Source organism: Crocodylus siamensis, chromosome 7 (assembly GCF_052110815.1).
Source record: "Crocodylus siamensis isolate JL-2025a chromosome 7, ASM5211081v1, whole genome shotgun sequence".
Lineage (NCBI taxonomy): Eukaryota > Metazoa > Chordata > Crocodylia > Crocodylidae > Crocodylus > Crocodylus siamensis.
This window is the reverse complement of record NC_143401.1, coordinates 4,636,282-4,661,974: the sequence shown is the minus strand read 5'-3', so window position 1 is coordinate 4,661,974 and position 25,693 is coordinate 4,636,282. Positions and strand designations below refer to the sequence as shown.

At 61.3% G+C, this 25,693-nt stretch overlaps 1 protein-coding gene and 1 long non-coding RNA gene across 8 annotated transcripts in view; one reads left to right on the top strand and one right to left on the bottom strand.

Annotated features, from left to right (window-relative positions):
• Positions 1-50: 50 nt before the first annotated feature.
• On the bottom strand, positions 51-11,258 carry LOC149859359 (uncharacterized). 3 transcript variants are annotated; one of them, XR_016443475.1, is made up of 4 exons: positions 11,134-11,258; positions 10,310-10,556; positions 9,533-9,738; positions 51-709 (listed from the first exon to the last, which is right to left on the bottom strand). It is a non-coding gene; the product is annotated as an uncharacterized LOC149859359 (long non-coding RNA). The 3 variants fall into 3 exon arrangements; XR_016443474.1 differs by having other exon boundaries at positions 11,124-11,225; XR_016443476.1 differs by lacking the exon at positions 9,533-9,738 and having other exon boundaries at positions 11,124-11,238.
• A 76-nt stretch (positions 11,259-11,334) lies between these two features.
• The window catches only part of LOC149859358 (CYFIP-related Rac1 interactor A-like), a 31,339-nt gene continuing 16,980 nt past the window's right edge, over positions 11,335-25,693 (top strand). For 2 of the 5 annotated variants that reach the window (XM_090057307.1, XM_090057305.1), the window contains exon 1: positions 11,335-11,551. The gene's annotated coding sequence lies outside the window, so the exon portion shown is untranslated. The remainder of the gene's footprint in view (positions 11,552-25,693) is intronic. The other 3 variants (XM_090057302.1, XM_090057303.1, XM_090057309.1) reach the window with 2 other exon arrangements.

The following is a 25,693-nucleotide window of genomic DNA, read 5'->3' as shown; positions in this document are numbered from 1 at the left end:
CTCATTAATATTTGCAAAGGGCTTTTTCGGCTCCTCCGATGGCTCTGTGAAAGCATTTTGTTTTATTGGTTATTAATGGCTTTGTGCCAATGGTTATTAACTCATACTGTACCTTTATAGCACGCTACAACTCTTACGATGTTCGCACCCCAGCGAGGGAGAGGGAAATTCATACACTTGTTCTTATAGTTACTGACTTAGTTGGTCATTTAAGGCTTATAGATAAGCGTGCTACTTACGTCTACTCTATACTGAAAGGCACAGGATTTTGAGGGAACTGTTTTTGGTAGGAAAAAGCAGTTTTGGTGAACTTAAATTGTTTTCTGGCTTTTCAGTAATAGCCACTGTTTGCCTTTTGATAAGGTAAAAACGTCGCATTTCAACTTGAGCAGATCAATTCATTTTTGTGGCCACTGCATTCCAACGTGCACGTATAATACTTAAGGGGATTTGTCCTGTTTGATAGCCGCTGTGATAAAGTTTCGTCAGAATAAAATGTTTCTGTTGGCCAAAATGAAACGTGTTTGCCGCCAGCAAAATAAATCGACTCGGCGCCGTCGACACGAAGCACGATCGCGGGTCCGAGCTGGTGCATCTCAGAGCGTCTGGTCCACGCGACCGTCCAACCTTGCGGCTTTTGCATTACAAGTCAGAGCCAAATCCATCTCGGATGGTCACAGGTTTCAGCATTTCTGTTTTCGAATCAGCTCTGCAGAAAAGATCGGTCAGATCAGAACAGCAGCTTGGAGAAGGAGCTCCCCCCCCGCCTTTTCCCGTAGCAGATTGTACCCGTTTTGTGAGTGACATGAACATTTTTATGCCCACTGTATCCACACCAGCATGCCTACCATTACAGAAATGGCATCCCCCTGTCCCAAAATGCCACTTCTCTACCTGGCATGTCGATAATGGCAAAAGTTTCTAGGGTACACCTGACCTTAGCTAGGTGACAAAAAGTACTGGCAATATTAATGGATCGAGGTAGAAATCTCCTCTGCTTGAATTCATAAAGGAAACCAGGGTCCCATTTCTACCTATCGTAGGGCCAGTCATTAATCCATTGGGAAATCTGTATTTCGAGCCAGAACTGAACTGCTTTTGCCACTGCGGTGACCTATGGAGTAGCAAGGGTTTTTGAGCGATATCTTTTATTGGACCAGCTGTACTGCTCTGTGCTTTGGGGCTGATTGCTGTGCTCGGGTTACTGTATAGAGGGATATACTCTGTCGAGTTAGGTTTGAAGGGGAACCTTTGCTAATGGGCTCTGCTATATCTGCACAGCCCAAAAAAAGGCTTGATGGTAGCCCTGCCAGGAGTAAAAACCCGCGTTCACGTCTATCTAGCTACCGTGGCTGAGATCCTGGGGAGCGCGCCGCAGATTGAGCCGGGGGGTAAAATAATGAAAGCAGCAGATCAGGCGAGGGAGCTGCCTCTGGGCAGAAGCCTTGCGAAGACGGGGCGCTGTTGCTTTCCCCACTCTGTGGCAAGTCCAGGGAAACCTGAGCTAGCCTACCTACGTCAGGGCAAACCCTGCCAGGGCATCGTCTCCTTAGGACTCTGCCCGGAGCCCCATCCCCGTGCATGCACACACCTCGATAGGGAGGGACCAGGTAGAAATGTTCCTGGAGGCAAAGCGCTCGCACTTCAGCCTGTGCTAAACTGGTCAAGGTAAAGCCTAGAGGGCAGCCCAAGGCCTTGTCCTGACCAGAGTATTAGGCAGCGTAAGTAGATCAAGCCAGCTAATAGATCTAACATCACACCTTTCTAGGGCCGGAGGGAGCGGGAAGGCGCTGCCTAGGGATGGCCTTGTTTGCAGGGCGGCAGTGCCTCCCGCTGCCACGAGCGGGAACTGCCGCCCCTCGGCCTGGAGAGCTGGAAAACGAAGGGCCGGTGGAGGCATTTTCCCCTCCGGCTTTGTGCCGGCGCGGCCTCGCGAGCCCAGCTCCGAGCTGCAGCCACCTGGGCCGAGGTGGGCTGGAGCTGGGGACGTCCGACTGAATCATCCCCGAGGCTGCAGGTGGCACAGGCAAGGGACCTTCAAATATGAGGCCAGGTCCCCGCTGGGGCCACTGCAGGTCGCTCCACTGACCCCGGCGAGGATGCATGGTTGCACCCGCGGAGATGCCGGAGCGTTTGGACCCCAAAGGCCCTGCCGTTATGGAATGGCATCCTAGGAATCCCTCTTTTTCTCCCGAGCCTGGCATTTAATGGCTTTTCTTGACGGCCTGCTGTCTCCATAACAACAGCCTCCTCTGAAACAAAAGGCTGAGCGACTCCCCAGCAGAGCTGGAGCCCCACTGGGGGGGGAGACGGGGGGACAGAGAGATGGAAAAGGCAGGGTTTTGCAAACAGGTGAGGGTTTGCAAGCAGAGTTTTGCAAACGAGTTCGCGGCGGGCACGCAGGGAGCACCACGCTCCCAGGCTGCCCAGAGAGCGGTGCCATTGGGAGTGCCGTGGGCCGCACTTGGCTAGCACGGGGCACTCTCGGGCATGCTCCCCCTTTCAGCTCCCCCCAGAGCAGGGTCTCCCTTGACACTTGTCCTGATGCATCAGCCCGGTGACAGGCCTGGCCTGCAGGGGCTGCCCCAGGGGGAGAGCTTATGATCAGCACGGATCCTGGTTTTCTCTGATTAAAAAAAAAATCCCCAATTTTCGGTTAAAGAAAGTAACCTCAAATCCACATTTTCCCATGATCAGAATGAAACACCAATATATCCACATCTATACATTAGCGGTGTTTCATTTACACCCACAGAGAAATGTGGATTTGGGGTAACTTTTTTTTTTTAAACCGAAAATTGGGGATTTTTTTAAATCAGAGAAAACTCATGATCGGACACCATTCCCTTCTGGCCTCTCTGCAACCAGCTGTACCATGCGATACTGGGCAGAGAGCCCCGATTGCCCATGCCCTTGGTGGGGCATGGGGGCTACGGGTGTTCGACCCCATTGCTAGAAACCCAGCTGAGAACGCCCAAGCTCGTTGCAGGGAATGTAACATCAATGCAGCTCCGAAGAGCCGTGGAGGAGCCTGAAGAAACCCTGGGGAGTAAGGCTGGGAAAAGGCACTGCAAGGCAGCCCCAGGGGCACAGATCCATTGCTGATGCCCACGTGGCAATGGAGACAGCCCAGGCAGCAGCAGCAGGCGCCTGCAGGCTGCAGGAGGTTGGAGGCACCAGCACTCGATCAGCTGCAGGGGTAATAAAGTGCCAACTTCTGGGCATCCCAGGGAGGGGAGCGTCTGAGCAGCTTGGAGGCTGCTGCATGCAGGAAGGGGCAGGTCCTGGCATCCCAGGAGCAGGGTAGCAATAGCCCGGGAGAACCAGGGCACGTGGTTCCTGACGGCAGAGTCCAGAGCCCTGGGGCATCCGAGGAGTGAGCGCCTGCCCTCTCTATGCAGCCCATGCCCAGCCGCCGTGCAGAACAGGAAATGAGAAACACACCTCGATATATTTAAATGCCAGCAGAGACAAGCATAGCTCCTCCTGCACATGCCCTGATACGTGAGACCCTCCTTCGGATTATAAGCCATTCCTGTTGTCCTTCCGCTTGAAGCATCCCCTAGCATCCATCACAAAAAGCAGCCACTTCTGGAGTGGACTATCACAACGGCACCTTCGCTGGGCAGGCAAGGCCGAGACACAAGGTGCAGCCGCCTCTTCAACGTGAAAACAAGGGGGTGGCACTTAGGGTCCACAGCCAGGCACAGGTCCTGCGTGAGCTTCTGCCGCACCCAGACATGGAAAAGCCGTGCTGCTCCCTGCGAAAGCAAGGCAGGGACCAGGTCCCCATGAGTGCCCGCTGCGAGGGGCCATGTGGGGTCTCCAGGAAAAGCCCTCTCCTGCCACCAGCCATGCAGGCTCCTCAGTGGCATGCAGGGGATGGGGCTTGTCCTTACTCCACAACTGTCTTGGCCCCCGGGCAAGCTGCAAGAGGGTCTGATGCTCCCTCCAAGCCGCTCCCTGGCTCTCCTCAGCATGTAATCGGGCACCAGAGAAATGCGCTATTTCAGCAACTCTGCTGCACGCTCCGGGCACCCCCCGGCTATGGCGCCAGTGGTGAGACTGGGAAGGCCCCGAGCAGAATCGATTGGCAGGGCCCCGGCTTGCACCTGTGCCAGAGGGTCCCAGCTCGGCCGTGGCCCATCTGCAAGCTGTTCCCTCCCATCCGAGGGGCAGGGTGGGGTGGGGGGGGTTCCCACGTGCGGGATGGCAGCTCAGCTATTCACACGTCCCGGCGACATGTCGTCTCCAGTGTCCCGCACCAATTAGCATTACTTCTGCATCGCTGCTCGTGCTGGCTGCCTCAGTGCCGCTCTGCCGTCCCGCTGCCCTGCTCCTGCTTAAAGCCCAGCCCCTCTCAGCCTCTGCAGTCTCTTCCTCGCCCACCCTCCTGGGTGCTTCCTCCTCTGTGGCTTCTGTCTGAGGCAGGTCTGTGACCAAGAGGGGGCCAAAGGCTCCTTTCTGTCACAGTGAGACCCCCCCACAGGGAATCCAGGTTGGGGGAGGGGAACGCCTGCAGGAAGGGACCCCCATCCATCTGGCAGGGATGCCCAGATGCCACCTTGATGTAGGCACACCCCAGAGCACATGGGGACTGCCGCCACCTCGCAACAGTACACAGGGCCACCCTCCCACCCAGCAAGGACAGAGCCCAGCATGTACAACCCCATGTGTACACCTCTGAGCCCGTGTTCCCCGCCCCACCAAGCCAAAACAGCCCACATACATGTGATGCCGGTGCCCATGCACTCACACAAACCCTGCACACGTATTGAAGTGCATGAGCCCTGCCATGTATGCGAGCCAAGTATGCCCACGTGCATCGGTGCAACCCTGCGTGCCCCCACACACAATGCACCCACCAGCATGCATGGACACGTGCCACACATGCATTAAGCACATGTGACAGCAATACAAGTAGCACCAGCATGAACACCCCCCCAACATGTAGACACACACAAACCACAAGTGCATATCTGTGCACACAAGACACCAATACGCCCCTGCAATGCAACCCAATGCCCAAATATACTGCCCACACACCATACCAGTGCAACTATGCATATGTCCAAATACACTGCCTACCCCACCCCTCCACACAGGCACACGCACACATGCACGTGCACATGTGTGCCTTCTCAAGTCTCTACAATTTGCTCTAGCCCCACTCAGAGTGCTAATTAAAGAGCCATCCCTCACCCCTCCGTCCATACACTCCAGCATGCACCCGACACACAGCTTGGCAAAGGCACAGAGCTTCCTGAACTCCTGTCGCATCCCCCCTCTTCCCCCTCCCTCTCCCCTCCCCAGGCTCCAGGGTTTTCTTTGACTGGCAGATTTGAGGGGATGCAGCTGTCAGGAGCAAAATTCTTTCCTGAGCAGAAAATCGGCAGCGGGGAAGGGGAACGGAGACATACCCAGCTGATGAAACCATGAGAAATCTCGCCTTCCCTGTGATCCCGTTAATGGACCGAGACATGCTGGGGGGACAGAAGGGACAGCAGTCAACAGCCACAAGATAGGAGGCGCGCAGATGGGGAGCAGACCCCGGGCCAAGGCGCAGCACACACACAGATCTGGCTAACTCGAGCATCAGGCCGGGAGTCTGGGGCTGGGGGCTTTGTGGGGGTCGCACAGGGATTTAGACACCAGCCAGTGAAGCCCTGGTCCTTTAATGGGTTTTATGCACCAGGCCGGCTGGTTTATGGGGTGGGGTCACCATTTGCAGAGAGGTTTCCCTATAGCTTTCTCCCCTGCGTGGGCCGTGCCTCGGCCTGGGGTGCCCCACCCCTGCCCCGCTGCTGCCTTCGATGGGCATCGCTGTACCCCCACCAGGTCCAGGCCAACGCCTGCACGCGTGGCTCCTGGCTCCGTGCCCCACGTGGCTGTCCCTGGCCGAGGCCAGGCTGGGGCGGGGACCCCGGGAGAGAGCCCCAGGTGAGACAGGCGCGGATGCTCCAGCGTGGGGCGGTGCGCCAGGCAAATGCCTGCCAGGATCTGACCTGGTTTCCTGCGAGGCAGGCTCCTGATAGGCTGCACACACATAACACGGCTTCCACCCAGCACCGTTTCGGTGCAGTTATGACCATATATGGGAGCGAGAGGGAGAGACGAGCTGTTCTCAGCAGCCACGGCGGTGGGGGTGGTCCCGGTGGACAGCTTTCTGTGTCACCGTGCAGCATCCCCGTGCACAATCAGCTGCTTCGGCAGCAGCAAGCCAACTCCCTCCTCTTCCAGCCCGCCTGGGCTTCACTGGCCCCTGCCTCCTAGCCCGAGCAGACCCCTCCACTAAAGGGGGGGCTTCAGCTTTGTGACAAATGGCACCAGGGAACCTGGCCGGGGTGGGGAGTTAGCCAGCTCTGTAGCCTCCCCAGGTGCCCAGGTGCCTGCCTGGAGGGTCCCCAGTCTTGAATGATAAGGAAAGGAAGAGACGCTCCTTAGGATTGGAGCCTCTTCCCCGGCCGCTCACAGCAGATCCTAGGGTCGCGCTGCGCGTGGTAGACCCAGGCAGTTCCCTGGAGCAGGTGCATAGAAGAAGCATGATGCAAGATGGCATTCGGCACGGTACAGCGCAGGAAAGACAGGCCACGGGAGCCAGAGACAGCAAAGGCAAGACCAGGAGAGGAGCCGGCCCCTGGGGATCTGCTCCCAGTCACCGCAGCGGATCAAGCACGGGCGCACTTCCGCAGCCTGGCTCCTCTCCGGCCTCTGTGCAGAACAGGGCTGTGCTGGGTGCGGGACGAGGAGCCGGCCGGTGGTACAGGAGCTGAGATGGGGGACACTTGGGTCATAGTGCAGATAAGGAGCTGAGGTCATTAGGATGCTCATTAAGGTCTGGGGATTTGTGGGCAAGGTAATTCTTTCTCCACCCCCAAGTTTATAATCTCAACAGACAAGAGAGAGGGCAAGAGGGAGACGACGCACAGAGGGAAGCAACTCACCCACGGCAGCAAAACCAGGCACAGGCCCCAGGTCCGGACCGCCACAGCAGACCACGCCGCCCTCTATGAGCAGACCCACCACCACCTGCGTGGGCTGGGGAGGCCTTTTCAGAGCTACGAAAGCCCGGGAAGGTTGGTGTGTTCAGTGCTAATAACGCTACCTGCCTGCCCCATGTCCAGACAGGGCGGTGACTGCTCTAGCTAGCTCGAGCACACAAAACCCAAAGCACCTTTTAGGCCTCCCACTGTGCTCCCAACATGTGAAACCCCTGCAGCTCCGGGATGCGGCACGTGTGTAGTTTGCAGAAATCCTGGCTCCCACGGACTGGGGCAGCGACCTCCTCTACCAGCCCTTCCTTCGCAGCCTCGGCGGCCCCAAAAGCTCAGCCTGCTTCAGGGGAGACACGAGCCGTGCAACACGGCCGCACGCGGGGTCGCCTCACTGGTCCCCCTTCACCCATAGCCACGTTACCACCTTTCTAGCCTCCGGGCTGCCCCCCATCCCCGTCCTCTCAGCAACATTTAGCCGGCCAGGTTCTCCATATCTTGGACTCTGGGCTGCTGAGCAGATGGGGAAGGTCCTAGGGCAGAGACAATGCACGCCTCGTAATGCAGGCTATTAAAATGCATGATGAAGCTCTGGGGCAAGCCTCAGGAGATGGGGCCTCTGCCCTTCTGGTTTCAGGACAGGTTTTCATAGACATTAGACATTTGGGCTGGAAGGGACCTCGGAAGATCACGGGTTTGGTTCACGCGCCACCACGTTTGCTCCAAGGCAGGGGCTAGGCTCGGTGAGACGGCACCTTTGAAGGAAGGGGGAGCGCCCTTCTTTCAGGGGTTGCCGGCTCGCTGCTGGCGGTGGCAACTCCTCGATTCAAGGACGACTGCCACCACCGCTCATTGACGGGTCTCGAGGAGCCACAGATCCATCCACAGGTGCTGCAGGTCTTTACACCGTAGGCCGTAAGCTGGGATTTCTCCCCTTTTCCTTCCTTCACTCTCTCTTCTCTGCTTTCCGGGCACGGTGCTTTACTTCAAAGGGGGCTGCGCACGGTGGACGCTGCAGTGTCACTGGAGTCGGTTAGCGGCCAGCTCCTCCCAGCTCTCAGTGTCGCCGTCTGCTGCCTTCAGCCACTGCCCGTGATTCAACCTTCCCACCCAGCCGAGAGCCCGGACTGGGCATCAGCGGTCCGCCAGCACGGAGGAAGCAGGCTTGGGGGGCACACATCCCCGGCGTTTTACGCAAGGCACAAACGGCAAGCTGAATCCGCGGCGCATCCCGATAAAGGGCAGGGATGGGACTGCTCAATGCTTCTCCCGTTCGCCGAGTCAAACCCCACAGACTTTCACGGGCCCAAACCAGAGGCCCGATCTCAAAAGGAGACAGACGCCCAGCGTCTGAGCGCCATCCCCACCCATTCCCTGCTCTGCAGAGCTCCTCTCCGTCCCCTCCCGCCCATGCCGGCAGCGCTGCCCAGACACGCTCCCACGCCTCGCTCCCGCTCTGCCTCCTGGCACACCTGCTCTTCTCACCCGTGAGGCCGCACTGCTCCCCCGCCTCCTTAATGCAGCAGCTATCCAGGCTGCCCCGGGCTGGGCGTTGTGCAAAGCCACCGAGCGTCTCCAGCCACCAGGCTCTCTCAGACCAGATCCTCCGAAGCCGCGCGCGCCTCCTTCCACTCCGCCTAGCCGCACGCAGCCCGCAGACGGCAGCTCGCCGGGTCTGCACGGGCCGATACGGGCCCACGGACCGCTCCGGGCCCCGCGTCGCCAGCGCCGCGTGCTGTCCCTGCGTGCCCCCGACGCCCCCTCCCGACACTTGTCACCTCCCTGCTCCGACCCACCCCGAAGCCACCTCTCCCTGGGCTCGGGGGCACCGGGGGCTCCTGACCCAGCCCACCTCCGCCGTGCCGGCTTGCCTCCTCTTTTTTGGCCTCTCCCACGCCCCCTCCCTCCCCTCCAAGCGATTAAACCTAGTCATGACGAGCAGCGACTGGTTTCGGGTCTCCAGCCGGCCCGGTGGCTTGAGCCGTGATGAATGGGGGACTGTCAAGAGTGAGAAAATATCACGGCGATTGGCCGTCGCCATGGAAATGCGAGGCTGGAGCCGCTCGTGGCACAGCCGTGAGCGGCAGCCGGGCCAGCCAGTCGCAGGCGGCCTGCCCGCTGCTCGGGGGGGCCCGGGGCGCTGGCACGCTCCCCCCAGGGCTGGCCGAGAGCCTGAGGTGGGCACCAGGACAGTGCGGGGCCAGGGGGACTTTCCAGCGCTCCCTTCCCCTAGCCTGGGCTCTCCCAGCCAACCCGCGGCACCTGCGTCCGGCACGGGGAGACCCCTCCTAGCGCCTGTCCTCACATACGCTGGCCCACTCGGCCGCGGCGGAAGTCAGCTGCCCCCCGGCGCGAAACTCTCCCATGCCCGCCTTTCCTTTGGGCTGGGGGGCCGAGCTGCGCACAGAGGCGGGCTGCACAAGGCATCTGGCTTCATCCAAGCCGATCAGAACCACGCGGGCCGCCTTCCCGAGCCGCACCCAGCGCAAGGGTGCAGCTGCACGGGGCCCGGGAGCAGACTCAACTTGGCCGGTCCCCACCTGGTCTCCCCGGGGGGGTCCTGAAGGAGGGCACCGGGGCACCGGTCAGAGGCAGGGGCCGGCGCCGGGAGCCCAGCCGCGCAGGCCCCGGCCCCCGGCCCGCGCCCCAGCCTCGGCCTGCCGTCGCGGCGTCAACCTGCGGGCCGGATGGGCTGGCCTCTCCTGGGACTGTAGTGATGCTCTGCGTGTAAAAGGGAGACGCTGGCCTGGAAAAGCCCAAAGGAAAGCGCTGGAGCCGTCTACGGCAACAGCGCTGTATCGCAGCACGGGCTCGAGGGTGGGAAAGCCCTGCAGCGCAGCCCCTAGGAGCCAAGAGCCCCGGACCCCCGCCCGGGCAGTCTCCTTTGCTCCCACGCTGCGATGGGAGCCGCAGGGAGCCACGGCCAGCAGACCTGACGGGGGAGGTGGAGGCACGTGGGAGGAAAGGGAGAGGGGAGTGGAAAGAGCAAGGGTTTGGAGCAGGGATGGGAGGGCGGGAGTGTGGAGAGGAGTGCGGGTCCTTGCACCCTTGGAGCCAGGGGCCGGAGCGGGGCCGGGGACCGCCACGTACTCAGCACGTGGGTAGGAAGGAGATGACCCTGGTTAGTGGGGTGTCAGAGCCCTCCCGGGGAGGCGAGGCAAGGGAGCTTCCTCCTAGCCCTCGCAGGGGAGCTGGACCCCAAACAGGCCACAGGAATTGCCCAGTGAGGAGGCACAGACCCCTCGCCCCCGCTCAGCCCTCCCGAGCCCAGGCCCAGGCCCAGGCGGGCTGGGAGGCCTCCGCGCCACGCTCCATACCGGCGAACTGGAAGTCCTCCTGGCCCGCCGCCTGCCCGCAGGCTCCTGGCACCACGGACACGCATCCCAGGCACGTCACCTGCTTCCCGGCCTTGCCACAGGGCCCTTCCCTCCTCCCGCAGGCGTGCCGGCCCCTCTCCTCCTGCTCCTTCCACGCGTGGCGCGACAGCGGGAGCGCTCAGCCAGCAAAGGGAACTGCGGCGCGGGGGCTGGGGCTGTGTCCACCACCCGGCATCCGAGGTACAACCTATGGAGCAAGAGCAGCCATATGACTTGACCACGAATAACGCAGCAAAACAGGATCCCAGCGCTCCCGGGAAGGCTGGGATCGCCGCAAGGTCGTCAGGGCGATATTCCCAGGGCGGCCGCCCCAGCCCAGACAGTTGCTCTGTGCCTGGCAGCGGGCAGATGATCCCCCGCAGCAGCTGCACGGCCTCTCCCCTGCCAGCTGTGGAGCAGCAGCGGGGAGCAGAGGGTGCCGGCTGGCTCCTGCCTGGGCTCCGCTCGCGGCTGGAGGCTCTGAGCCCCTGCCCAAGTGCTGGAGAGAGGAGCCCCTGCCCCGAGGAGCCTGCGGTCTGTCTAAACCCGCCGGGTTTCGGGGAAGCCGAGGCAGAGACAGGAAGCAACTTTCCTGGTGTCACCCCACCGGGCAGCGGTGCCTCCGGGAGCAGGCCCCAGCCTCCTTGATGTCGGCGCAGCTGGAAACCCGCCCGTTAGGAGCAGACCGCATGCGGGGCCTGGCAACGGGCCCCCCTCCCACGGGATGCAGCAGCCTCCAGGGCTGAGTCAGCGGCAAATTTAGAAGCAGCGAGACCTGAGCTCACCCCACGACCCACAGCAGCCTCTTCCCCGACACGGCGCGCGGCCCTCAGGGCCAGAGCCCCGGGCCGACCCGCTGCAGCCCTCCGACCCGCGGGCAGCCCAGCAAGCAGAGGGTTAAGCAGCCCTGGCTTCCTTGCACGTCAGACGTCACAGTCATTTTAGGGGGGAGTAGTGGTCTATGGTGGTCTTTGTGATGCATTTTATACTGATAGCAGCAGCTGCTGCACTGAGGCTGCCTTCACCAGAGACACACACACACTCGCACACTCGCACACGCACACACGCATGGGAAGGGCTCTGAAGGCTGATATTCCCAGACGCTCCTCACTCTAATAGGATCCGCAGAAGATTGGGAGGAAGACTCCGGCCGCCTGCCTGCCTTTCCCGGAGAGCTGGCCTTTCGCTCTTCCCACCAGCACGGTGAGTTGCTGGCTCCGTCGGTGGGGGGCTGAGACCCGAGACCCCCGATCAAAGGTAGCAGTGGGTTTGTTGCCCCGGAGCATCTGGCATTTCCAGAGCTGTAAGACAGGGGCTGGGCTAGGAAGCCCCTGGCTGCGGGAGCTGCCTTCTTCCTCCTCGCCTGGAAAGCAGGACAGCTCCTTGGGGTCTACGCGGTTTCCCTCCGTCTGCTTGGGGGGCGTCGCGTCTCCGATGCAAGCCGTCACTTACTTTCCCCCCCTTCTCCGTTTAAACCCGGAGCCTCTTTCCATGGGAGAAGGGTGCAGCTGGCACCCACCCCTGCCCCCGTGCGTGGGGCTCTCCCAGGCGCTGGGCGGTGACTGGATGCAGCCTGTGCAGAGGGGTGTGCGAAGGGGCTGGGGAGTCGGTGCTCCTTCCCAGCTGCCCGTGCCCCCTACCCTTCGCGGCAGTGGGCAGGGTGAGTCTCCGCGGCGGCTGGCTGGGTGGAGCGGTGGCACAGGTGCCAGTGGCGCATCGCCGCTGCTAGGCCGTGCTCACGGCGCCGGCAGCTGGGCACTGCATCGCTCTGCTCAGCACCCCTGCGGTAAATTCTGCTTGCCTGCAGCCACAGGAGAGGAGAGGCGAGGCGAGGCGAGCGCAATGCCCTCTCCTCTTCGCGGCGGCTCTGGCTGGACAGCCATGCGGCGCTCACGCTCTCCCTCTCGCCCTGGTCCAAGGCGCTGGGTGGGGAGACAGCCGGGCACGGCTGCCGTGCTGCTCGGCCGGCGGGGAAGTTCCCGGGTGGAGCGGGAGGCCGCGCCGGAGGCCAGCCCCCTGGCTGCAAGGGGAAGAGGGTCCTTGCTTGTCTCTGCCACGGAGGGAACGGGGGCAAGACCCATGGGGTGTGCCAGGGAACAACGTCCTCCCTGCCGGGCAGGGGATCCTACGGTACCTAGCCCACACTGCACTTATTTTTGCCGGGGGGAGCTGCCAGGCTCCCAGGACGCAAGGCCAGACTCCCCAAAACAGTTGCTCCCCAAAAGGGGATGGAGAGGGTCTCGTGGTCCCGCAGCCGCGCCTCTGGGGGCACGGGGCGGCTTGCGGAGGACGGGCGCGTCCAGCTCCCGTGGCGGTGCTTGCTCTGTGGCTTATCCAGGTCTTTGCTGGCCAGGGCAGGAGGACAATGGGGGCAGCTCGTGGCGGGGAACAAGCCTGCTTCGGGGGACGCGGTGAGGCGGAGCCCGGCTCCAGGGAGTGGCCGTCCGAGTCCTGCAGAGCCGGCTGCGCGGGCTTAGCCGAGGGGCCGGGGAGGGGGCCGAGGCGACGTCGCTGCCCGCCCCGCCAGCCTGCTGGGGGCCTGCAGGCCAGATGGGAACGCGCCAGGATCCCGTGCCCAGGTGCCCTCCAGCGCCGGGCTCGCTGGCGTGAGACGGGGGCTCAGATGCAACGCGGGGATGCAGGCTTTCAGGCTCGCTGCAGCACCTCTGCCAAGCAGCAGCAGGAGAGCAGCCCAGCCCAGCCACAGGCAGGTGACTCCAAGTCCCCAGACGGCAAGGACCTACCTGCCTTCCCGGCCCACACCAGCACCCGGGGCTTCGTCCAGGCTGGGGCTGAGAGGCAGCGACGGGGCAGAGCGATCGCATCCCAGCAGGAAGAGCCGGATCCTGCGCCGAGGAAACCAGTGGGGGCAAAACCCGATCCCAAATGAACCAGGGCGGCCTCGGGCACGCTGGGATGGCCCCGTGCAGAAGCAGGGCCGGGGCCCATGGCGGCCCCGCTCCTTGCAAGCCGTGGGGCGGGGCGATGCCGTCGGGTCCGTCGAGGGAGGAAGGAGGCGCAGCGGCCAGGGGCCAGGGGGGCTGCCTGCGAAGGGAGGTCTCTCCAGATCAGGGTCGCTGGGGGAATGGCCCGGGTGGGGTGGCAGCACCGATGCCCCAGATCCCCACGGGCAAAGCCCCGGTCTCCCAGCACGTGCAGAGCTGGCGCGGAGCCGGGCGGGCAGAAGCTAGGGCTCCCGGAGAACAAAATGGCACCAGCAACACCCAGTGCTTGGCTGCACTCGGCTCCGGGGAGGCAGGTCGAGGCCAGGTGAACCCCGCGCCTTGTTCTGGACGCATCTCGCGGCTTCCCCTCTGGTGGGCACCGAGGGCCGGCGGGGTCGGGACAGGGCTGCCCCGTCTCGGGGAGGGGGCTGCAACCAGCTGGCTAGATCTGGGCTGCGCCTCTGCAGCGCCCACTCCCCTGGGGAGCAGGGGCAAATCCCAGCCTGCTCTGGGCAAAGTCAAACCTCTTCTACGTGCCCTTCTCTCCCCCGGGGGCTTCCCAGGCCTGTGGCTCACTGGAGGAAAGCCTCCTCCCTTCACCGTTTCCCAGGGCTTTGCTTGTGCCCAGAGGGGCCCCAGCCCTAGGGTCTGGCTCCGAACAGCCTCCGGCGGACGAGCAGAAAGGTGCCCCGTTGCAGCCACGGCCCGCCCGCGCTGGACAGCTCGCGCCCACTGCCCGGTCTGCGCTGCCAGCCTCGCCTTGCCCTTGGCTCGACCCTGGTGTGGCTCCTGCCTAAGGTGCTCCGTAGCTGGGTAGTTTGGGGCTTGTCCCCGCCGCAGGAGCCCAGAGCATGGATGGACCCGGAGGCTGAACTCACAGTGGGGGGGGACGTGGGCCTGAGCGCTGCCACTTCGTGGCCACAGGCCAAAAGTGGCCTGTGCTCATCATGGACCTGGCAGGCTGAGCTCTTTGGAGGCCCTGGCCTGTGGAAGCCACCCCCCTGGCCAGGGCAGCCTGGAGCCCCCATGCCGCGGGACTGCACTGGCACGAGGCGGTGGCCCGGTCCCTGCTGCTCCATACCCCCCCGGCTGGCTCCTGCCCAGTCCCCAGCTGCTAGAGCAGGGCTGCGCTGGCTCCCGCCGTGGCCGCGGCCTTGCAGCACCACTGTTGCGCTGGCAGCGGTCCATTCCCCCACGCTGCGTGTCTGCTCCCTTGCTCCACCCCCCAACGCTGTGACCCCGGGCAGGTCTGCACGCGGCTTTGCCCCTTTCAGCCCCCACCCAGACTCCTCGGTGGTGCGGGGCCCCCGTGAGCCGGTCCCTCCGCCGCTGAGCCGGGGGCTGCTGGGGCGGGCATGGCGTGCTCCTTTGCCCTATAATAGCAGCACCGCCCCGTGACGGAGCTGCGACGGCTGCTGGGTGGGGGCGTCTCTCGAGGCGGGGGGCACTGCTCAGAACAGGCCTGTCAGGGCAGGGGGAGCCGCTGCCCCCTCCCCCTGGTACCCCGAGGGACAAGGATGCTCTGCACAGCGTCCAGCTGCCTTCACCTGCTCCTTCTCCAGCCCTGGTCCGAGGGGCCCCCCCCGGCTGGCTTCACTCCTCTCAGCCCCCACATCTGCTCACTCTGTCCCACCCCTCCACATCCCTTCTGGCCTGGGGACCCCTCCTGCCCGGCGCCTCTTCCCTTCCCTCCCCAGCCTGGTACCAGGGCACCTCTGCAGCGGGTGGGACCTAGGGGGAGGAGGAGCCTGGGGGAACGTGCCAGGCAGCGCCTTCCCGCGGGCTGACCGTGGGCACGGAGCGATCCCCAGCCCGGGACTGCGACCGGCGCAGGTCGCAGCAGGGTCCTGTCCGCCTAGGGTCTGCGTTGTCAGCATGAACCGTGGGAGAGTGAGAGGAGGCAAGGCAAAGCAGCTACAAAAACAGAGCTAATTAACCCCGCAGCACTTACCTTTCACCTGCAGCTTCCAGGTGCCCGGCAGCATGGCTTAATTAATCCTCACGGCTGTCCTGAGCGACAGGCCTAGGCCGCGCCAGCACCCTGTGCCGCTCCTGGGGAAACTGAGGCACGGGGGCGGGGGGCAAGCAGCTGAGCTAAAGTAACACTGCGAGCCAGAAATAGAAGCCAGGAGGCCGGAGCCCCGTCCCCAGCTCTGCTTCCTACAATGTGCTTTACAGCTCTACAGGGACAGGCCACGGCCACACCACGATGACAGCGCCGAGCGCCCAGGCGGGGCTGGGGCATACGAGTGCCCCGCCAGCAGCTCTTGCAATAGTGGGGGGGTCTGTGCTGCAGATCCCCCCCCGTGCCCTTTTCCATCCCTGGCATCTCCTCCGACCGCGTGTCCCCACGGAGGGATGCGCTCCCTCTGCCCGGGGCACAGCTTTAGCGGGCGGCAGCCGGCAAGACGGGTGGTGGGACACGCCGGAGACCCGCGGGCCCGGAGATGCGCTGGCAGCAAACAGGGACAAAAAGGGAGGCGGGAGTCAGAGAGGAGCCATTTATGGCACCGCCAGCTTGGCCTACACCTGAATATCTTGACCCCCGAATATCCCTGTCCTGGCCGGCCGCTTCACAAGGACGTTCCTGGGGTCGCAGCTCCTCTGCTCTTGGGCGAGCGCGGCTGGAGAACGGGCGATTCCCGTGGTATCTCGTCCCCGCGGCATTTCAGCAGCATGTGGGCCAGGGCTCGCAGGGGGGAGATGACGGGGAAGCCTCCTGTCTCCTTGTGTCCTCACACAGGTGACGTGGGGACGCCGCGAGTGGGAGCCCTCCACTGGCCCCCGGCCCCTCTGCTGCGGCGAGCGCCACTGCGGCTGGCCTGGCACACCCAGAGGGACTTGCTGAAAAGCTCTGGAGAGCAATTCTCCCTCTCCTGCCAGAGCCTCTCAGGAGAGACCGAATGGGCCTAAATCATTCAAGGGACAATTACTGCTCTGTGGCCTGCAAGGGCCATTAAAGAGAGAGAATCCCCCCCCACCCGCCCTTTTAGCGCATTACTTATTCATCAGAGACTGGGCTGGTGCCTGCAACGCTCCGGAGGAGCAGGGCACGGACAGGCCAGAGACGTGTGGCTTCTCCGGAGCAAGGGCCTGCAAGTGCAGCATGGAGCTGTCCTCGAACCACCAAGCTGTTCCGACTCATGGCGTCGTTCATGGGTGCTTATCTTGCTGGGATCCTATGACCCCAGCTGACTTCCTGCCCTTTGGGCAGGGGGCTGGACTCAATGATCTCCCGAGGTCCCTTCCAGCCCTGATGTCTATGAAATCTATGAAATCTATGAAATCATGGGCTCCCTTGCACGCCGCAACCTGGGGGCACTTTGCCATCGTGCCCTTCAAACCTACAGAGAGAGGTGAACAGAAGCCACGTTGCAAAGGCTGGGGAAGACGGAGCCAGGGCAAGGGCTTAAAATAATTCAGCGGTTTGAGGCCTTAGAAGCCAGAAAAGACCATTGCAACCTTCTGTGACATTCAAGCTGCCTGGAGGCAGCTGCCCAGCGCTGGGCACAACTGTAGGTGCCCCCCTGCCAAGTAGCGTCTCCTTGTCTCCCTTAGCGGTAGATGAGTCGTGCAAAATTGCATTTTCCTCCCAGGGATTTGCTTGTTTGCACCTGCCAGGGGGCTCTTTCAGCTGCATTCGCTCCTCTCGGGCGCGCAGACATTGCTGCCGCATGAGGTTTCCTTGCAGAAAGCGGCTCCTGGAGAAGCACGTTTCAGCATCGCTGGAAAGAGCCCCTGGCCAAAAGCAAGTGTCCAACGCTCACGTGCGAGTGTTCGTGGCAGGCGGGCCGGTGGACTCAGGCAGTCAGAGTAGAGCGGCACCGCCGTGCGACCCCTCTCACCCATCCCAACAAGGCTGGGCTCTGAAATATTTAGAATTTGGCCCACTGGGAAAGTCACGGAGGGAATCGCGGTCCAGCCGGGGACACTGAGTCACTGAGACAAAGTCCCCAGTAGGGCCAATATCCGACTCTGGCAAATGGCTCTTTCGGGTCTGGTGTTGGTGCCGTTACCTGGGGTTGGGAAGTGGTGGGAAGCAGCAGAGACGTGCTGCGTCGGTGGTCCCAGCTGGGGGGCTCCCACCGCGGTAGGAGGACAGAGCTGGATTGCTTTGCCAGAGTGGTTTAGGGTGGAGAGGCTCTCTGGGAGTCTGCCGGGCTTGTCCAAGAGGTGGCTGCCTTGCTTTGTTCCCTAAAGGTGGAGAAAACCATCTATTCATCAAAAAGGAGGAGAGGGGACAGTATCCATGCCTGCCCCTCCCGCCCCCTTGAGCCACCCAGCGGCCTGGGCACACATCCCTCTAGGAAGAGCTCAGACCACGCCGTCTCCGTCCCGTCCCCCTTTCTCAGCCCGGACGTGTCCTCCAGGAGGGGACCCGGTGCAGAAGCTGAGCCCTTGTCGGCCGCAGGGGCTGAATAAAAGAGCAGGCAATCCCCTCTCGCCTCAAACAGAGCCCAGCCCTGGGCTGGGGCAGCCTTTGCTACCTCAGCTGCTGCATTACGGTTTAACGAGGAGTGGCAGACACTTTACAGGGCCTGTGGAGGTAGTGAGGCAACAAAAGAAACCCAGGGCCCCTTGGAGATTGAAGGCTGAGTGCTTCTGAATTTCAGAGCCGGCCTTTGATTTGACAAAGCAGCGGTGCTCTTTCCCAGGGGTCGTTGCTCCTTCCCAGGTTATTTTAACTCCACGGTGAGCCACAGATGGAAAAACACCCTGTCTGGGGCAGTGGGTGGTGAACATGCTGGGCCCGGTGGGAGGGAAAGGGCCCAGGGGGAGGGTTGTGTGGAGGCATTTAGCATCTGCAGCTAGGCATGTCCAGGGCTTTCAGTTCCCACTGAAATCCAGGGCAGTTAGGCACCTCGGTAAAATCCTGCTAGGCATCTAGCTGCACCGTGGGGTTCCTAAATACCTTTAAAACCCCAGGCCCCACCTAGTCCAGGGGACCACGCAGAGAAGAGGGAGACTCCAACCCAGCTCAGTAGGACACGCAGGTTAGTGCCACGTATTAGGTATTCACAGCATGGCTGCATCTACAGGCTGCCAGCAGGAGTCGGGCCGTTGCTGTGCAAGGTGCTGTACATATAACAAAGTACTAACAAGTCATGATGAGGCTCAAGAGCCAGGCAAGAGGGGTACAATGGGCTTTCCCACTCTAGGTCTGCATGGGGTTCATTGCCTGCCCTCGGAGCGCACCTGGTGAGCCGTTTCCAAGCTCTAAGCGCCCCACATAGTCTGGATGCTTCTCGGTGCTCCTGAAGGCAGCCGGAGAGGCTTTTAAGTGGCACCACATGGGCATCTCTGCCTGCGGGCAAGACATTGTGAAGCGGTGGCCAGTTTGCACCTCCTCCACCTCGGCCTCTTCAGAAGAGCAGCCTGGCTCCCACTCTCACCACTTTGCAGCAGGCTGCAACAAAGCAGTGGGGAAGGGGATGTGGACTCTGAGGGCAGGATGCTGCCATAGGAAGCACCTTCCTGCTCCCATGGTCCTCAGGACTGCGACCTGCAGCTCTGCAAGGAAGGCAAGATGCCAGCCCACAAACGGCATCTTTGAGCCATACTAAGACATGCTGAGATTGCTCTGGCGATACACAGCCCTGCTGTCCCATCTCCACCCCGCTCCATCTGCCCTGACCCCCAGGGTCTAAAGCCCTAGGCACTTTGGAAAGCAATGCAGAGTTTGGCTATGCTCCCTCAGTGGTGGGTCTGGGGGAGGACAGACCCCGACCCACCCACATCCATTGGCACATGCCTGGGCCAAACATTCACCCACCTGGGCTCGACCCCAGTGCTGGGTCTGAGAGCAGGTGCTGGGGATGTGCCCTGAGCAGCCTCAGGAGGTGACTTTCCAGCTCTGGAGCATGGTGGGTCCAGTGACACCCACCACAGACACCAGCCCAGGGTCTAGACAAAGTCCACAGGTTTCATCTAGATACTTGGCACTCAGGCCACATTTCAGGAAGCCAAAGCACTGCACAGGCATCCGCTGCTCAGTCTTGGTGACCCCTGAGAGATGGAGATGCTTCAAGCCCCTCCCTGGGCAGCTGCCCACGCAGAACCTGTTGGCATGAGAGGCAGGAGGGTGCCCTGGCTAACTTGTGATTCTCCAAGCATTGTAATTCCTGCAGTTTGCTGGCTCACAAGCTGTGTGGGGTCACAAGCATCCCTAAGCTGCAGCCCAAGGTGAGGAAGAGAAGGGGGGAAAGAGATGGTGAGGCTGGAAGGAAAGATGCGGCAAAACCACCTGCCCATTAGGGCACGGCCTATTTGTAATGCACCCAGCCACTGGATCCCGGCTGACAGTTGCAAAAGGCTTCACCCATAGCAAGGCTGGCAGCGTGGGTGCTCTACGGAGGTGGCCAGACGCGCGGAGGTCCCGAGAAACGCAAAGCGCCCTGTGTGCTCCCAAAGCCAGGAGAGAGTCTGGCTCTTTGTGCAAGGTGCCACTGGCAGGCCATTGCCAACAAAGGCCTTGCAGTGGTGCCAGCCCCCTTGTATCACTGGGGGTGCCCACGAGAGAGGTGGCAAGCCAGTGCTGGCCGTGTCAGCAGCATGGTGACAGGATCATCAGGCTCAGGCATGGCTGTCATCTCTTTGAAGCAGTGGCAGCCTTGCCATGGCGCCCTTCCAGACACAGGCAGGGACAACTGAACTTCACCCTGGCTAGTAGTCGCTTTGGGCTCCGGGCTCCTGCCTGCCTATTCCCTAGACAGCAAATATCGCCCTGACTGATGCCAAGCCTAGGTGCATAGGGCTCACAGGCCCATATCTCACCACAGCCTCTTCAGCTAGAGGCAGAGCCCTGGGACAGCCTGCCCAGAGGGGCCCTGAATGCGTAAGCATCTACGCTTAGCTGCCCTGGGCATGGCTGTGCCAGGGCCAGTTATTTACAGAGCACCCTGGCACCACACTGCCAAAGTACTCATTAAAGCGCGTCTCACAGAAGGAGGGTAGTGGCTGTGTATGAGGGAGGTAGCCTGGGCACGGAGGAAAGTCCTGATGCTGGGAGCAGCTGTGGCGATGCCAGCGCTGCTGGGTGTTTCGCAGCCCATCAGACTGACGGGGCTGGTAACAACCATAATCACAAGGGAACAGGAGATGTATCAGCAGGACAGCTCCAGGCTGGTCCCTGCCGGGGCACCTGCTCTCGAACACGCCCTGCCCAGCTCACATATGCCAACCCTGGGCACCGTCTCTCGGGCTGCCGTCTCTGTAATGGCCTCAGACACCCCGAGAGCAGCTTCGCCCCCTCGTTGCTGGGCTCAGCGCATGTGGGCAGGGCTGAGCGGGGCCTGTGCTGGAGATCGAGTGACCTGGCAGCACCAGCGGTGCTGTACACGTGTAGCCCCTGAAAGCAGACCCTGGCTGGACTCTGAGCAAGACACTGGAGAACCGTGAGTGGGCAGAGCACAACTGCTTGGACAGCCAGCTTCTCCATCCCCCGGGTCCCCTGTGCAATATGGTGCGGGGGGAAAGGCTTGGTGAAATCAGGCTGCCTACAGTACCCAGGTGGAGAGAAGGATGGGCAGACAGATGGGAGGGCGTTTGCTCTCCCATGCTCAGGGCAGGGTTTGTGCTGGGCTGCTTCACAGACCTGCTTGGGTGAAGATCAACCCCTCAAGGGGTTACCTGATATAGAGAGAGCAAGAAGTTTGGCTGACGGCCCCTCCTGGAGAACCACCATAGGCAGATCTTACTCAAACAGGGCCCTTGCCCTCTGCATCGTGCACAGGGACCTGCCACCAGCCGTCACTTCCAACAGCATCCTCCCCTTGCAGCTCCGGCCACCGCCCTAACCAAGAGGGCAACAGAGAACGATACCCGGCAGGGTGACACCACTAGCAGAGGGGCCCAAAGCCTGGCTCACCACGACCAGTAAGGCAACCCAGGCCCACCCTCACCTGATGGAGGCAAACACCTGCAGAAGACAATGCAAATACAGCGCAGCCAGAGGGACTGCGGGCACTCACTTTGGACAGCCTGATTTATGCAAAGCCATACGCAAAGTGCATGTGGCTTTCATGCCTCTTGGGCAGCTGCCCCGGAGATACCCGGATGCTGCAAATTGCTGCTTGGGGCCAGGCCATGTCCCCTGTAGCAGGGGAACCATTCACAACCTGCGCTCCAGGGGAGAGGCTTTGAGGTTTCTCCCAGTACAGGAGAAGCCCAGGGTCGGTGCCCTAGAGATCCAAGCGTCAGCTCTGTGGGGAAACCCTGGTGGGTCTTTAGGCAGGAAACCCCTGCCAGGAGAAGTGACCCTTTCCCAATGAAGCACGACCCCACTACAGGTGACGATGCCTTGCACTTGCGGTACATGGCACTGTTTGACTAAAGATCTCAGCGCCACTTATGCACATTAAATCAGCAGAGCCGTATCACATCCTGCATCCTTTCTGGGCGCGGGGAAACTGAGGCCGGAAGGGGTTGCTCAGCAAGTTGGTTGCATGTGTGCAGTTCTCCTGACTCCCAGGCCTGTGCGAGAACCAGCGTGGGGTTATCACCATGCAACCATCCTCCCTCTGCCTGAACCATCTCCTCTATGCCTGTACAGCCAGCAACCTGTAGTCATGGCCATTGGTACTGGGTGCCCTACACACTCACAGGCCACTGTACACACGGGGTCAGGTCCGGCCTCAAAATGACCAGCCCAGACCCACTGCCCAAGCTGACGGGAGAGAGCGAATCAGCCCATGAGGATGCTAGTGGTCATGTCGAGACATGTCAAGGGATTTGCATTCAGCATGCTTGCACCAAGAGACCCTGGAGATGCGCACTGATGGCACTGCCTTTGCTCTCTCCGGCTGGCTCCTCCAGGGCGCCGGCGGCCGAGTAGAGATGATAGAGCTGGCAGCTTCCCACCCGTCTAGCTGCTGCGTCTCCCCTCAGGGTGGGACCGTCCCAAGCACAGACCTGCAGGCAGCTGAGCCCACCTGTCCAGTAGGACGCACTCGGGGTGTCCTTCCCCCTGCGGTCTCACGGCAAGGGTCTCATCTTGCTCAGGGCTCTGGGAACATGCATGCGAAACAGCCAGCAGCAAGAGCCACTCAGTACTTTGCAAGAAGCCCTCAGTGCCTGGCAAGATCAGCCTCTTACCTTTGCCTGCTGTACACGAAGTCCAAGCCCCAGGAAATGCCAAGCCGTGTGTTACAAGAGCCTCTCCACGATGCAGCCGCGCTCCCCGTGGCACGTGGGAATGGGAAACATTTGCATTACTGATGATCTATTATAGCATCATGCCATATCTGGGCCCAAAGCCTCCACTGGCATAAACCGGCTCGCCACTACGGGAGTGCCGATGATCTCCACCAGCTGAGAGCCGGCTCCGGGGTGCTACTACTCCCATTACAACTGCAGCGAGGAAATGCAAAAGCGAGGAATGGTTGCATCAGTTTTGTTATCTGCCCGCAGGGAGGGAGGATCCGTGTCTCTGTGTGCCAGCATCGAGGAGAATAATTTGTCTCTTCATAAAGATTTTGTCAAGACCACATTTAATTCTCCAGTAGCACAAAATTCCCGGCAGGCACCAGAGCAATTTATTCTAAATGAAACCAGGTTTTATTTGGTGAGAGCCACTGGAATCGGGAGTCAGAGCCTTTGTTGCTGATAAGGCCAAGATCTTTTGCATAATAGGATTGTGCAGACTATCAGCCTGGCATCGCATCCCCCCTTACAGGGGAAACTGGCCCGGGGGGGTGAAGATAGGGCTACTGTTAATTTTCTTTTTGAGACAGGCTGAGCTCTCTGTTCTCCTCCTGAGGAGATTGAAGGCACTAAGGAGGCAGCTGTCAGGAGAAGGGGCAGCTGCCCTGGGTTGGAAGAGAGGCCGAGCCAGTCCCATCCGCACCCAGGCATCCCTAGCACGCGGCAGGGATTATACAAGCTCAACACCAATGGCCTCCTCAACCCAAAGAGCCCTCCCTCTGCACCGTGTTAATTAGCCGGGAGCAATTGCAGTCTGTTAAATACCAGCTTTGGCTTTAAATAACAGGGAAGTGGTGAGAAAGAGCAGAGAGTCACAGCGTCGGTAGGTGCCCAGCTGGGGAGGGAGCGGGCCACATCCCGCCCTGCGTTACTCTGCGTTAAGCTGCTGGGTTTATGCCCGCAATGCCGAGAGCAGAGTTAGTCTCCCAGGGTCAGGCCAGGCTAAGAGGGTTGTTAATTGAGTACGCCCAGTATGGGCTGGTATCTTAGCCTACCTGCGGCTGGGTGCAGTCCTTATGTCCACCGCTCAGTGGGCTTCCAGCCTGCGGGGAGAATTAGCATGACCAGGGCGGGCACTGGGAGGGGGGAGCATTAATGGCGTGTTAACCTTGGCTTCCCTCCGAGCCATGCTGGCACTTCACCCACCCGTCCCCACCCGGGCCCATCTGGACGCCGCACAGAAGAGTCGCCCCTAGCACCAGGCCATCAGCGTTAGGAGGAGGAGGGTGGGAGCAGCAGGGGAGCACAGAAACTGCCTCCTTTCTGCACGCTCGGTTGTCACCAGACTCAGACCGAGACGGCATGCACATCGGGGCAGCGCCCGTCATCCTGTTCTGTATCTGTGCAGCAAACGGGGCGTCTAGGTAGAGCAACACACAGCTCCTCTGGGGAGCTTACCCCGGTTGCTGGCCCTGGAGAAGAGCCTCATGGATCCCCTCCTGTTTTCCTCGTCCCCCAGCACAGCTGAGCAGCGACCCCTTGGTCCGGGGGGCAGCACTTCCACTGGGAAGAGGAAAAAAGAGTTAAGAAGTTCTCTCCAAGTCACCTTGGCAGCTCGAGGCTCTCTGATGAATCTCTGTAGGGCAAAAGTGGTATCTTGTCCTGGACCAGCTGCACAGTTGGGAGAGACGTCAGACGAGCTTTGGCACACCAGGTGCCTTTCGCTCTCCCAGCCGTACGGTTGGGCCAATAGAAAGAGATCACTAAGAAACCCCCCGCTTCTCTCTTAGGCCTCAGTTTGCCTGCCTGCGGAAGGGGATAACAGAACGTCCCGATTTCAGAGGAGCGTCGTGAAGATCGAAACGTCCGAGGTGCTCGGATAATACCGTAATAGGAGTTCAGGCAGGAGCCAGAGATAGATGCCTGGCCCAAACCTGCCCGGACCAGCGTGGCGTTACTCCCGGGGCTCTGTTTAGCCCCAGCATTCGATCAGACCGTCAGTTCGTGCAGATGTGGAAAACCCAATAAATGACTAAACTGGCTTTGGGTGCTGTGGGGCAGGGAGGAGGCACTTCTCACCACCGCAGGGCAGCAGGCTGGAGAGGGAATCCTGCTATCAGCTCCTGGCAGCGAGCTAGAGACCCAGACTCTCCCGGGGTACAGAGCGGAGGAAGCGAGCAAGAAAAAGAAGGGCATCCGGGGAGCTCGGGGGTGGGAACAGCAGGAGCTTGGTTCAGTGCTGCCCGACCCGAGGGATCTCCCGGCGAGGGGAGGAAAGTAGCTCAGCAGGACAGCGGGGGCAAGCCTTCCCTCCCACCTCTCCGCCGGCTGCCTCTCACCGAGCTAACTCGGTAGCCGGGTTGCGAGGCGAGGCCGTAAAGACCGGGTCACAGGCGGCTTGGAGGAGCAGGGAGAGACAAGTGCGTGGATCCGAGGATAATCCAGACCAGGGGCCGGGGCCGGGGCTGCCTGAGAGGGTCCAACCCAGACAGCCCAAGTCGAAGTCCTAGCAAGATCCACGCCTGTGGTCAGGGCAGTGCCAGACAGCCCAGGACACCCAAGCGGGGCAAGGAGTGGAAAGCCACGCAGGCACCAGGCTGAGGGGGAACAAGCCCAGCCGCTACAGTTCGGGAGCGCCGAGGAGCCAAAGCCCGAGTGACGCCCCGGGCCCAGACTGCTCTGCAGCCCGTGAGCTGTGTCCCTCTGAAACCGGGTGGCTTTGCTGAGGGCACAGGCTGCCTCGTAAGAGAGAGGTCTGGCTGGGGAGAGGTGGAGGGACGTGCCAGCGCCTCTCCCAGCACAGCCCGAGGGGAACAAGCGGGTGGAGGGGAGCGGGAACTCAAACTGTGCCACTTACTCACTCGGTGTCCTCAGGCAAGCCCCTTTGCCGCCTTGGTGCTGCTTGCTTGCCCTCCTTCTCCTCCCGTCCAACGAAGCCCATCTCCGCGGCTGTTGCGGGGATGAGCTGGCTAGTGAGTTTACAGGAGGGGAAAGCTAAATATTATGATGCGATAGAGCGCCGTCCTCCCCCAGAAGGCTTCTGCTCAGATGTCAGCCTGGAGCGCTGGCAAAGCTGATAGTAACAAGGCACGGAGTCCTCCACGGAGGGCTGGACGGCGTCCAAATACCGCCGAAGCCTGGCGATGAAGAGCAATAGAGGCAAATAAGGGACAGAGACGCTGGGAGCAAGGCCACTCTGCCCACGAGGGATGCGGCTCGGGTGCCTTCGTGGAAAGCCCTGCACAAACCGTGCCCGTCA